Genomic DNA, 14,970 nt, shown 5'->3' with positions numbered 1-14,970 from the left:
TTTCCTACCATATAAAATTTGATGAAAAGTTCTTGAAAATTAAAAGCTATTGTACCCAGGGATTGTAGCCATTGGACTCCTAGTACAACATCAGCACCTCCCATTGGAATGGAAAGCATTGGGCTAGTCAATACATATTCTCCCATGGATAGCTTGATATTATGGCACTTTCCAGAGCAATTTATTGTTCCTCCATTTGCAATCATCACTTGACACTCTGGTGCTGGATATAGGAAGCAATTCAATTCTTTTGGTACCTGACAATGAATAAAATTGTGGGTGCTTCGTGAATCAATCAACACTATTACCTTTTTCTTCTTGATTTGTCCTTCTATGTTGATGGTTTGAGGAGTGGTAATTCCCTCCAATGCATTAAAAGATATGGTCGGATTTATTTGTTCTTCATCTAGGCTTTGTTCCTGGAGTATATCCTCTTCTTTTGACCTTTCTTGCTCCTTTTCTTCTTCCTCTTCACAATCTATGTAGAATAATTTCTTCTCAGCACACTTATGACCTTTAGTGTATTTGCTATCACAACTGTAACAAATCCCTTTTGCTCTTTCTTCTTCCAATTATCGTGGTGTCAACCTTATCAGTTGTGGAAGACTAGGGGCAACAACACTTCCGTCTTTATAGTTGTGAGTGGTATGCTTCCTGGTTGCCATAATTTTGCTTTCCATTTTTCTTGCTAACCTGAATGCCTTCTCTAATGAATCAGGTTCCCAAAGGCGAACATCATGTTGGATATTATCCTTTAAAGACCCTATGAACACATCAATCCTATGCTCCTCTGGAATATCTTTTACCCTTATGTTCAATTTTCGGAACTCCTCAATGTGCTCCATTATTGAACCCTTTTGTTTGAGACTTATCAATTGGCTAAAAAAAGTGTTGCTTTTTGTATCCTCATAATGTGCTATCAATTCTTCCGTAAAAATTTCCCAAGTGATAAATGGTTTACGAGAGCAAAGCCAATGATACCATACAAACTGATTTGGTTCCAAATATAAAGTTGCCATACGTACCTTTTGTGTGTTTTGCACATTATTGAGATCGAAGTATTGCTCCATCTGTAATATCCATGTGGCAGGATCCCTGCCATCAAACTTGCTCATATCGATTTTTGGAATATGGTGAGTCTTCGATCCAACATTAGCGTCTATGGAATCATGATTAACATTTCTTTTGTTCTCATCATGAGTTTCCTTTAGTACCCTTTCACCCTTAGGGACCATTTCTTGTAGCAACTTATTCATATTTATCTTCAATTCATCCATGTCTGTCTTCAAATCTATCTTCAAATCATCCATCTTAGCTTCCACGTCAATCATCTTAGCTTCTACGCCTTTCTTTAAACAGTCCATCTTAGCTTCTACACCTTTCTTTAAACCATCCATCTTAGCTTCTACATCTTTCTTTAAACCATCCATCTTAGATTCTATTCCTTTTTGTGCAAGGGACAGTTGTTGCACTTGGTCTTGTAATTTTGATATATCATGTTGCATTTCTTCTTCTTCTTCATGAGTCATGCTAGAGCTTTCAGGTTCCTTACTAGGTGTTTGCATTTTCTTTCCTTGGGGCATCAGTTACCGATAATAATGCTCTACTATGCACTTTGATTTCTTTCAAAATAAATTTTCAAACCAAGCTTAAGCAAAAATTTAAGAAAATCTACACACCTTTTTTCACTTTGTAGGAGCTCGATATTGCCTCTGATGTATCTCTGTACTTTCCAATCATCTAGTTCTGAATTTGTGAGCTGTAGTATCCCTCTGTGTCCTCTTTCCAATGCCACAAGTCTGACCCAAATTGGATTCTCCAATGAAGAGTTATGTGAAATATCCCATAGTGACTTGCTTATAGACTAGTTCAGTAGAGCGAACTTGTACGACACGCCACGAGTCACTGTTTCGACCTTTGGATCTGTTTCAACCTTTCAACCTTTCGAAATTGTTCCTCTTTATGTACCTTCTTACGGAGTTTCAATCTGATCCCCAGAGAGAAAGTTATGATGATTTTCCCCAGGTCACCTGTTTTGAATGTAATTCAGGAGTCTGCAAAAAGACCAACTTCCTCAGATCATATCTCCGCAAATATCGCGCGAAACGCTCTGAAATTTGGACCCAAGGTTCAGCGCGGTTTCTTCTCAAATGGGTTTTTTTTGTGACTTCTGAAACATCACAGAAAAAAGTTATAGTGAAAATGCCACGATGACCTGTTTGGAGCAGTGAAACCCTAGAATCCAAAGCTCTGATACCAAATGTTATGAAACTAGCTCAAGAGAAGATAGAAAAGATAGATCAACACCTTAGAATTCAGCCTCTTCGAGGGGGAAACTTCCTTTACATTACATAAATGAACAATTCTTCGATGATTCAAATGACAAAACCTCCTTTCTATATATAAGAGTCTAAGGAGTCACAATATAATCCAGCCGACCTAACAATAATAATATAAAGCCACAAAAATAAAAATAGAGGGATTCTATGGGGCACAGTAATAACAATTTGGGGGTAATAGGGGCACAAAAATATTAGTAAGGGGTATAACTACAATAGTAATGGGGTAATCACTAGTATTATAGGGACCCAACAGATGTTGAATCGAAGAAATAGGTCGGGTCTCCTCATCATTACTGTCATAATCTAACCATAAGGTATCCTTGAGTTCTCGAATAGATCTAGCAGGTGGGTATAAGGTGACCTTTTTCCTTGAGTCTCCATGTGAAATGTACATATCACCGGAGTGACATCCAATATAAGCATCAGTCGTGCCAGGCCATGGTCATCCCAGAATCAGAGGATGTCCCCCAACTGGATTCTTTGGCTGAAGCAAAATGAAATTTGCAGGGTATTCCCATGAATCTATCGAGAAAACGACGTCGTACAATACTCCATCAAGATTGATTTTAGATCTATCTGCAAGTTCAAGCATGGTGGGTGTAGGACGAATATGGCCCAACCCAAGTTGTTCGATGGTTTTCCTAGTCATCACATTGATGGCCGCCACCAGGTCTATTGATACATTAGAGACAAGGATATCACCTATTTGGATAGAAACAACTAGGTTTCTAGGATTTGTGTATTTCTCCATCGTTACGCATCCTGTCATCAACTCAGCTGCTCTACCAACAAATTGAATGGTCCGAGGTTCTACTCCCTTCCTCCTTGTCTTTTTAATACATAGTTCCCAAATGATCTTTGTACAGATCGTAATTTCTCGGATATCCTGAAGTAAAGGAACCTTTATACAAAGATTCCTTAATTCAGAAGCCAAGGTGGACTTAGGGTCGCTCTTCTCCATGACCAACCGCTCTGGATAGGGGGGCTAGTTTGAAGAAGATGGTGAATCTGAAGGTATGGGAATGGGTTGAAGGGTGATATTATTCTTTGAATGATCAGGAGTTACCTCCTGATTTTTCTCCCCAATAATCATCGTGGACTGTTTTTGTTTTTATGGTTTAACCACCCTTCCCAATCTCAACTGAAGCTCACTTATCCCAACTAGCAGGGTTCAATAGGTAGGAAGAGGGGACAATCCAACAGAATGAATCAATTGTACCACCTTATTATTAGGATTCAGTACCAGTTGAGCAAGTAGTTGAGGTGGTATGAATGGTGGTAACAAAGGAAATGGTGGCAATGATTGACTTTCCTAAGGTAGAGAGGGAAACGATGGTTGTGACATATGGTGTGGTGCATAGGAAGGAGGATATGATGGCATCTGAGTAGGATAGGAATGATATGATTGGTTTTGCCCTCTCCATCCTTGTTTCCAAGGCTGAGAGGACTGTCCATGATGAAAGCGATTCCCATGCTTCCAATGTTGAGAGTGATTATTATTATTATAATAGGAATATGGAGGTGCATTAAAGCCATAAAAATGTGGTTGAGGAGCCATACCTGCACTTACCTGTGGCCAGTTTCTTCATGCTCCCATGGCATGTAATGGCTCAGGTTCAAAATGCTCTCCTTCAAGTACAACTTTTAATCCCAGTATGGAGGGGCACTCCTTAGTGGCATGGTTCTCTGCATAAATCACACATTTATTAGCACATTTCATATCAGCAGTACATTCTCATAAAGGATGCTTTTTTCTACACTTTGGACAAAAAATAGACAATGACTCTTGTTCTTTTTCTATTTTTTGCTGAAATTTCAAAGAGTGTTAAAATTGGCAACTAGGGCCAAACTCCATGTGGGTCATCTTATTCATGGCTGATAATATTTTTATTAGATTCATCTCGTCGAGAGGTGTAGGATTGATCTAAATATCATCCGATTCTGATAAGTATTTATGGAGATATGAATTTATTTTGATTATGGAATAATTATCAAGCTGACCAGCAACTCATGTAGGCTCAAAAGCCCAACAGTCGCATCTATCCAATCATCAACAGTTATGTATAAATACAGGAGGTCTTTTCCTCATTTGGACTCACTCATCTCATCACATCTCTCTCTTTGTCCTACGCAGAAAAGAGGCTCTTCTCCTACTGTGCAGAAAGAGACTCTTCTCTCACATGTGTGGAAGGAAGGACGCAGATTTAGAGCTACAACTGCAGATCAGAAGTTTGACTAGCATTGACCATCTTTCTCCCTCTCTAAACTGCACTATAGGTGGATCTTACTCTCCTCAGAAGGCCGCATTTTTTGGTGAAGGAATAAAGCCGATCCAACGGTCGATTTGTAAGATATTGTCTGCCCTAGTTGAGGACTGATCTAGGGTTTGCTGCTGCTGATGTAAATCAGATTTATATACTATTTCTCTCTGCTGAATTATTGAAGATAAAAGAAGATTTGATCAAAGGTTTTCCCTATATTGGGGTTTTTCCCTTGCTAGCCACCACATCTCGTGTCTCTTATCTTGGCTTGTTTTCTGTCGATTGTTTAATGTTCTATTTTCACTTTACTTTATGTACATGTGATTGCTAATCTATGGATAATAATAAGAAAGATAAGTAAACCACTATAAGCATAGAACATTCCATAATTTAACATGGTATCAGAGCTGACATGAAGAAAAAGCTTGAGCAAGATTAAGAGCAATCACCATAGAGAAGATTGGTAAGGCTATCCTAAAAGAACTATGGGGTCCTCAATATTCTTCCCTGCCGAAGACAAGCTTTGTGAAAAATCTGACTATCACGAATGGAAGATGTCTCTAGATCTAACCTTAGAAGATCAAGAAGTGTTGTACCATGTTAGAGACAATATTGTTGAAACTCCATCAAATTCACCCGCTGCTACCAGGAACAAATGGAAAACTAGTGAAGTCAAAACAAAGAAGATCATCTAGGACTCTATCGACAACCGCTTGGTGGCCTACATCTCTGACCTAAACACCTCCAAGGAAATCTACGTTAGACTGGTGAGTTTATTTAAAGTTACTGATTCAAATCAAGTCTTGTTTCTTAGAAATAAGTTGAAGGAAATTAAGAAGGGAAAAGATGAGAGTATGCAAGCATAATTCTTAAGAATCACTGAGATTAGTAACAATATCCTATCTATTGGGGAGACTATTACTTATAGGGAAATGGAACTCACAACTCTTGGAGGATTACCATCCGAATGGTACGTGTTCAAGACTACTCTTCTGAACAATAATGTAATTCCTGGTTTCAAGGAATTAATGGCTAGATGCATTCAAGAAGAAACAAGGGTAGAAGAGCAAGAAATTCCCATTCCTAAAGGTCCTCCTGCTGCCTTTTCTTCTCATGCTAAGAAAATAAATAATTCTAGGACTAAATAAAAAAGAAAGGCTAGACCTAAGGGTGGAAGAAAAGGACGATGTTACATTTGCGATAAAGTAGGTCACTATGCAAGGGAGTGCCTTGATATAAGGGACTCACACCGGGATGATGATCAAAATCCCTCTCATGGCAATCAAAGGAATGGCAAATTTAATAGCAAAGGTAAAAGGAGTGCTAGAAATCAAGGAAGAGGACAACTATTCAAGAAGTCTAGAAATTCCAGGTATGAATCCAACACTGTTGATAATAAGCAGGATGAATATTATCTACCAGCTGCTCTATCTACCTTTGCTCCTTTGGACTCAATGGGAATTTGGCTCATTGATAGCGGTGCCTCAAGGCACTTCACTGGTTACAAAGAAGTTCTCCATAATCTGATAGAGAAAGAAACTAACTTGAAAATTGTCCTTGGAGATAATATGAAATATCTCATGAAAGGTGTAGGCAATGTCTCTCTTAAATTGAATCAAGGTAATATGATCCACTTACAGGATGTATTATATGTACCTGACCTCAAAAAGAACCTGGTGTTCCATTTCGGTAATAGAATTCAAAGGCCTCAAGGTGGCTTTCATCAATGGCAAGGTACGTGCATGGAAAAACAATATTAAATATGCCTTCACTCTTGGGTTTCGAGTTGATTCATTATATTAGGTCGGAGGAAGTCTGCTAGGTGTCAGGTCTTGTGACACATCTCAAGCCTTGATCGAGAATCAAATCAAAAAAAAGATCAAGATCTTAAGGATTGATAATGGAACTGAATATGAATCTAACAAGTTTCATGACTTTTCTAAATAGGTTGACATTAAGAGGGAGACTGCTACACCATATACTCCTGAACAGAATGGTGTGGCGGAAAGGAAGAACCATACAATTGTGGAAGCTATCCGTGCCATGCTCCATGACCAAAGACTTCTGAAGTTTCTATGGGCCGAAGCTACAAACACCACCGTATATATACAAAACGATGCCCTCATCAAGCATTGGGTTCCAAGACTCCTGAAGAAATGTTCACCAGTAAGAAACCTGACATATCTAATTTTAGAATTTTTGGAAGCCTTGTATATTTTCATGTGCTAAAAGAGAAAAGGAATAATTTGGTGCATCTGGAAAGAAAGGAATCTTCGTGGGCTATGGTGAAAATACTAAGGGCTATAGAATCTATGTAGCCGGTCAAAGGGAAGTCGTGATTAGTCATGATGTCACCTTTGACGAAGATATGGCCCTTAGCAAGGTGGACAATCTTCTGACTTAGGAGCTCTCAAGAAGCTGACACTAGGGAACCGAAAGAAAAGGATGATGAAACAATGCCTCATGTGGAAGAACTCATGGATCGTATTAATCCACCTGAGCCTTCCTCTTCTAGGAAGAGGTCCTCTTGGCTTAGGGGGCTACTCAATGATGCTGAAGGACACACTACACCCGAGGAACCTTCTGTGAAAGTAAGAAACCCAACAGGTATCAGGGATACCTAACCATCATGAGCACGATCATACAAAATGAGCCTTCATCATTCTCAGATGTCGTCAAGCATCAAGTATGGAAGGATGCTATGACCGAAGAATATGAGTCTATTGTGAACAATGATGTTAGGGAAGTAGTTCCTAGACCCCAGGACAAGATCGTTGTCACTTCCAAATGGATTTACAAGATAAAGCATGCAATAGACGAAGGTACGAAAAAATATAAGGCTCATTTTGTCGCTCGTGGCTTCTCCCGAAAGGAAGGTATAGACTATGACGAGATATTTGCACCTATTGCTAGATATACCACCATCCGCTCCATCATAGCCCTTGCGGCTTCACAAGGATGGAACCTACATCAGATGGATGTCAAGATTGCGTTCTTGCATGGTTCGATCAAAGAAGAGGTCTACGTGGAGAAACCCGAAGGATTTGAGATTTATGATAAAAAATCTCATGTATGCAGGTTGAAGAAGGCTCTCTATGGGTTGAAGCAAGCACCTTGAGCATGGTATGAGAGGATCGACAACTACTTGATGAAGCTGGGATTCACTAGGAGTGAAGCCAACCCTAACCTCTACTTTAAGGTTGAAGATGAAAAACCTCTCATACTGGTGCTTTATGTGGATGACCTCTTTCTAACAGGTGTAGACCCTCTCATTCACAAATGTAAGAGGGAGTTGGCTTCTGAATTTGAAATGAAGGACCTAGGACTGATGCACTATCTCCTAGGACTTGAAGGCTAGCAGAAGCCAAGGGAAATTTTCCTATCCCAAGGAAAATATGTGGTGAAGATATTGGAAAGATTCGGTATGGTAGACTGCAAGCTTGTAACTACCCCGATAGAGCTTGACCTCAAGAAGTTAAGTGGTAGTGCTGCTAGACCTGTTTTACAAAATGATACCAAGTATCGGCAACTCGTTAGACCATTAATGTTCTTAGTGAACTTCTGTCCAGATATATGCTTTGCAGTCAACACATTAAGTCAACATATGGTTGAACCTCATCACATACATTGGATTGGTGCCAAGAATCTATTAAGATATCTTCATGGCACAATTACGTATGGGCTAAGATACACTGCCGGAGATGTGAGACTACTTGGATACACTGATGTTGATTGGACAGGCAGTGTGGTGGATCGTAAGAGCACTTCCGAGTGTTATTTCTCCTTGGGATCTAATTTGATATCTTGGATGAGCAGGAAGCAGAAGTTGGTGGCTTTGAGCATCGCCGAGGCAGAGTATGTTGCTGCTAGCATGGCCTCCTGTGAGGTAGTCTGGTTGCGAAAGCTCTTCGGTGAGCTGTTTGGATTTACATTGGATACCACTGTGATCCTATGTGACAACTAGAGTGGGATTCGTTTGTCAGATAATCCTGTATTTCATGATCGCTCCAAGCATATCTATATCAGGTACCACTATATTCGAGATATGGTGCAAGGAGGAGTAATAAGGCTCCAACATATCGGTACAGATGAACAGGTCGCCGACATTCTGACAAAGCCCCTAGGAAAGGTCAAATTTTTGACTTTCCGAGAATGACTTGGTGTCATTTAGAAACCCTTTGATGAGGGTCCTGTATGATGTATGGAGCTCTTGTAGCTCTGGGGGGGTTGCGAGGTAGTTCTTGAAGTGACATATGACCATAGGGTAAAAGAATCAAAACTTTCCCTGTAACACCCCATGGCGACTATGTAGCAAGATGATTAGTTCTCCTGTGAGGTCTGGATGATGTGTTCTCCATGATGATTACGTAGCAGGATGATTAGTTCTCCTGTGAGGTCTGGATGATGTATTCTCGATGACGATTATGTAGCAGGATGATTAGTTCTCCTGTGAGGTCTGGATGATGTGTTATCCATGATGATTATGTAGCAGGATGATTAGATCTCCTGTGAGGTCTGGATGATGTGTTCTCCATGAAAATTATGTAGCAGGATGATTAGTTCTCCTGTGAGGTCTAGATGATGTGTCCTCCATGATGATTATGTAGTAGGATGATTAGTTCTCCTGTGACGTCTAGATGATGTGTTCTCCATGACGATTATGTAGCAGGATGATTAGTTCTCCTATGAGGTCTAGATGATGTGTTCTCCATGACAATTGTGTAGCAGGATGATTAGTTCTCCTGTGAGGACAGGATTGATTAGTTCTCCTATTGAGGCATCCTACCCATGTAGTCTAAGACTCATGGGAAGTACCTCTCATCTGATCAATGAGCAGGGAAATGAGGATAGGGACCATAGTAGTACCGATGGATGCATCGTTGTATCTACCATACTCCCTATGCTAGGATGACCTTCATTGAACTAGGATCAATGATACTGGTCTAGGACCAGTGGTAGGAGTTGTACCCAATATGACACTGAATTCGGGTCGGTTGAGGACTGGTCTGGGACCAGTAGTACACACTCTAAGACTAACTTTGAGTCAATGAAGAATGATACTGTTTTGGGACCAATGGTAGGAGTTGTACCTGCTATGACACTGACTTTGGATCAGTTGAGGACTAGTCTGGGACCAGTGGTACACACTCTGAGACTAACTTTGAGTCAGTGGAGGACGATACTGGTCTGGGACAAGTGGTAGGAGTTGTACCCACTATGACACTGACTTCGGGTCGGTTGAGGACTATTCTGGGACCAGTGGTACACACTCTGGGACTAACTTTGAGTAGGTGTGATACATCCTCGATCATTTCTTCTTCTTCATAATTCGAACAAAGCAGAGCAGATCAAAATAGGGCACGATAGAATAGAGTAGAGCAGGCAGGATAGAGCAGAGCAGAGCAGGGGTCAAGCTGTACAGGGCAGTGCATTTGATGGATGAATAGTAGTGACCAACAGATGAATTGTAGATGGAGTTCTCCCTAGTTGAGAGGGAGTGTTAAAATTGAAAACTAGGGCCAAACTCCATGTGGGTCATCTTATTCATGGCTGATAATATTTTTATTAGATTCCTCTCGTCGAGAGGTGTAGGATTGATCTAAAGATCATCTGATTCCGATAAGTATTTATGGAGATATGAATTTATTTTGATTATGGAATAATTATCAAGCCGACTAGCAACTCATGTAGGCTTAGAAGCCCAACAATAGCATCTATCCAATCATCAAGAATTGTGTATAAATACAGGAGGTATTTTCCTCATTTGGATTCACTCATCTCATCACATCTCTCTCTCTCTCTCCTGTGTAGAAAAGAGGCTCTTCTCTTACTACACAGAAAGAGACTCTTCTCTCACATGTGTGGAAGGAAGAACACAGATTTAGGGCTACAACTACAGATTTGAAGTTTGACCAGCATTGACCATCTTTCTCCCTCTCTGAATTGTGTTGTAGGTGGATCTAAATCTCCTTAGAAGGCCTTTTTGGTGAAGGAATAAAGCTGATCTGACGGTCGGTTTGCAATATATTGTCTGCCCTAATTGAGGGCTGATCTAGGGTTGGCTGCTACTGATGTAAATTAGATTTATGTACTATTTCTCTCTACTGAACTACTAAAGATAAAAGAAGATTTGATCAAAGGGTTTCCCCATATTGGGGTTTGTCCCTGGCTAGCTGCCACATCTTGTGTCTCTTGTCTTGGCTTGTTTTCTGTCGATCGTTTAATGTTCTATTTGCACTTTACTTTATGTACATGTGATTGCTAATCTGTGGATAATAATAAGAAAGATAAGTAAACTGCTATAAGCATAGAACATACCATAATTTAACAAAGAATCTATTTGTTTGCTAACAATATTCATTATTTCAATTTTCATGTTGTCCATTTTACTCTCCAAGCCAATGATCATAGCATCTGTAGATCCCAATTTTTTAGTTTTGCTTCGACCTACTCTAGTGGATCTAGACTAGTTTTGGAGAAATTCCTACACAAGTCACAAATTTGTTCAAAAGTTTTCTGAGCAATGTCCCCTTATCCTAACAAATTCATATTATGTCTAGAATCCTCAGTAATTCCTTGTAGGAACAAGGTTCAAATAGTACTTAAATCAAATCTGTGTTTGGACCTTTGGAGTATATACAAAAATCTCTCTAATTAGTCCTCCAAAGTCTCATCATCACCTTGTACAATAGTGAATATCTCGTCTTGCATTTCTCTAGTTTTACAATATTGTTGATATTTATTCAAAAATACTCTCTTCATTTGGTCCCAAGAACTTATAGTGTTTCCTCCTAGTCCCAAGAACTTAAAGGGTTTCCCCATATTGGGGTTTGTCCCCAGCTAGCCGCCACATCTTGTGTCTCCTGTCTTGTCTTGTTTTCTGTCGATCGTTTAATGTTTTATTTTCACTTTACTTTATGTACATGTGATTTCTAATCTGTGGATAATAATAAGAAAGATAAGTAAACTACTATAAGCACAGAACATACCATAATTTAACAAAGAGTCTATTTGTTTGCTAACAGTATTCATTATTTCGATTTTCATGTTGTCCATTTTACTCTCCAAGCCAATGATCATAGCATCTGTAGATCCCAATTTGTTAGTTTTTCTTCGACCTCCTCTAATGGATCTAGACTAGTTTTTGGAGAACTTCCTGCACAAGTCACAAATTTGTTCAAAAGTTTTCTGAGCAATGTCCCCTTGTCCTAACAAATTCATATTATGTCTAGAATCCTCAGTAATTCCTCGTAGGAACAAGGTTCGAATATTACTTAAATCAAATCTGTGTTTGGACCTTTGAAGTATATAAAAAAATCTCACTAATTAGTCCTCCAAAGTCTCATCATCACCTTGTACAATAGTGAATATCTCGTCTTGCATTTCTCAATTTTACAATATTGTTGATATTTATTCAAAAATACTATCTTCATTTGGTCCCAAGAACTTATAGTGTTTCCTCCTAGTCCCATGAACCAGCGCAAGGCTGAATCCTTGAGATTTGCAGGAAACAACTCTAATTTCTAGGCATCAGAAGAATAATCATAACTCTGACACAATATCTCAAGTTTGAAAAGAAATCAATCTGGGTCTTGGTGCACCTTACCATGAAAGTGTGGAAGAGAAAAAGGTGAAATATTCTTCATTTGTGCATTCTCTTCTGAGTTCACTATTGGAAATCCAAAAGTGGATTGCTCTTCATGTACCCGGTTTTCGCCAATCCCTTCTACATGGTCTCCATGATCAACCATTGTTGTGCCTCCAATCAAACCACTTCTAGAAGGTGAAGGGTAATTCTGAATTGAAATTTTTGATCACCTTTAGCCTCCTTCTTCCCCTTGTCAGGTTGTGTCACACCTTAATCACTATGTCCATAATCCAAGTGGACTGTTCCAGCGTGATGCGTCTGAGTTTGCTTGTACTTTCTAACTGCAAAGGAAGGTCCAATATGAGAAGAGTTTTTAGTTATTTCAGTATTGTTTCAGCCCTTATTGGGCTTTGGACCCCTACCTTTATTAGGCATTGATTTTAAAAAATCAGATAAAAAAAACAAAATTCAAATGCTTATAAAGAAAAAGAATTTGCTAATTGTTGTAATGAAAAAAATCAGCACTCGTAAAATCCTCAAAAAAATAGAAGCATACTATAGAAAAAATAATAGTAGACTTACCCCTATTGCAGAAAATGGAATGTTCTTACCAATTTCAAATCGCCTCCCCAGAAACGGTGGCAAAATGTTGGGTGCAAGAATTGCGGTCAGGCAGACTCCTTCAACACTTAATTGTCAACCTGGGGGTTTCGTAAACTTAGAGATGAAGAATAGGAAATTCTAGAAATGATATGAACTTTTGCAAACTCTACTTCTTAAATTGCAATCTTGCATAATCAAAAAGAAAAGATCGCTCGAATTCACACCAAAGATATTCTAGTGTTGGAATATCAAAGAGAGTACTTTTGCAGGAAAATAAATGAAAGGAATTCTCAAACCTCTTGCAAAAAATATTTGATCAATGAAAATGTAAATATTTGTTTATCTTCAGTATGGTTGTGTGCCAAGTTAATAATTGGACCATTGCAGATATTTGACTCTTTATATATTTTTCTCCTTGCACTAAGCTATTATTCCTGTACTTCTGCAATGTTCTTGCACTAGTACCATTACAAAGCATATGTGTTGGAAGTATATTTTACACCTGTACTGAAGATTTATGTCTTCATTTAGGATCTCTAAGCCTCAAGGCTAGAGCACTCTATTCCTGTATCAGGAAATCGATTCCTGTACTAGGACAGAGGTTCCTACACCAAGTTTTCCAATCCTTCTTTTGAGAAAATAGAGAGTGTGTTAGCTAGGAAAAATAACTTGCAAAGGTGAACAAAACTTCAAAATACATTCCTTAAACCAAAATATGCTTCAACCAATCTTAAAGTCTAAAACAAGAATTAATTTCAAAAGTCAAAGCACACTCCTCTTTAATTAAGGAACTTCTACATGTAATCTAAAAGATCATTTAATTGTGACAACAGACTTCAATCCTGTAATAGTTATCCACACAAATTGATCTACATTCATAACCTTCTTAAGTTAGAAAGATTTCCTTTAAGAATAATTACGCATAAGTCTGATCTTTCCTAAACAGCATAAAGTGCAGGCACAAACCAATGTGTTGCAACAATGTTCAGTTTTTGATTATCAGAAGTATGTTTAATTCAAAATATCCAAAAGCACTTCAGAATGAAAATCACGCTCTTTAGAATTGCATTAAGACTCATCAAATACATGTAAGAATAAAATAATATTACTATAATGAACCAGAAGAATCAATTTTAGAGTCTGTAAACGCACTAGTGCAGGAATGCGTGGTTACATGATCTAGGTAGAAAACGAGATTAAACTTCAAAGAATGAAATCATAAGATTAAACATCAATTGAGCACGCACACCATGGATCCATCACACTGTCACTAAATCATATTCAAACTTTGCAGAAGAGTAAAAGAAACATCTATTTACTTCACACTTTGCATTAAAATCAATTAACACAACTTAATCGAAAAAGAAGAACACGAGGGAGAATGAGCTGCGTTGGCTGGGCCCTAGCCAACCAGCTCGTTTCCCTATTTAAGAAACATAAAGATTCAGCTCTTTAATGAACACATCAACACAAAATTACAATGCAATATTGAGAAATCATGGCATAGTTCCTTTCTATTAATGGTCAACAAATATACATCATGAATTTGAATCTAGCCCAGAATGAGGGAGATACCAGGAAAATTACAAAAGGACAGAATCACAGTATCCCTGTTATAGTTATTGCTCGCTACCACTTTCTAGCTGAATACTACATTTTATAAATTCATTTAGGCCTGCGGCCGTAACCAAATTACATTAAGCGTTTTCTTCTGAGCCTTTCAGCTATAACAAAATAACAAAAATAGCTCGTACTAAGCCTTTTGGCTATAAAAAAAGACTATTTTAGGTATTCAGCCGATGACCCAATCTCCACCATGTCCTTAATTTTCCTCTACACTCCGAGCCCAACTCAAGTTGATCGTTCTAGAACATGGCGTCCTTATGGAGTGGTGAGCTGTCACGTTACTTGAAAATTCACCAGTGGTGCGGGAATCCTACCTGCACTCGACCATGCTAACAAGATGATTAATTCATTGTCTATCAAATACTTCTAGGAATATTATTATTATTTGCAAATATTTAAAGGTATAAAATCTATGGAAATGATTAATTAAGCACATTCGTAACCCATAAACATGAAACATAAAGCTAGTGCACGAAGGGACACGATTCTTGGACTAGTGCAGGAATAGGGGGGTTTTCAAGGTTAAAATAGAGGTATGAGGTTATGGTTT

The sequence above is a fragment of the Pinus tabuliformis genome, chromosome 5_1, assembly GCF_031772625.1.
Source record: "Pinus tabuliformis cultivar Carrire ecotype Pingquan chromosome 5_1, CPIR1, whole genome shotgun sequence".
Taxonomy (NCBI): domain Eukaryota; kingdom Viridiplantae; phylum Streptophyta; class Pinopsida; order Pinales; family Pinaceae; genus Pinus; species Pinus tabuliformis.
Note: the sequence above shows the minus strand (reverse complement) of the source record.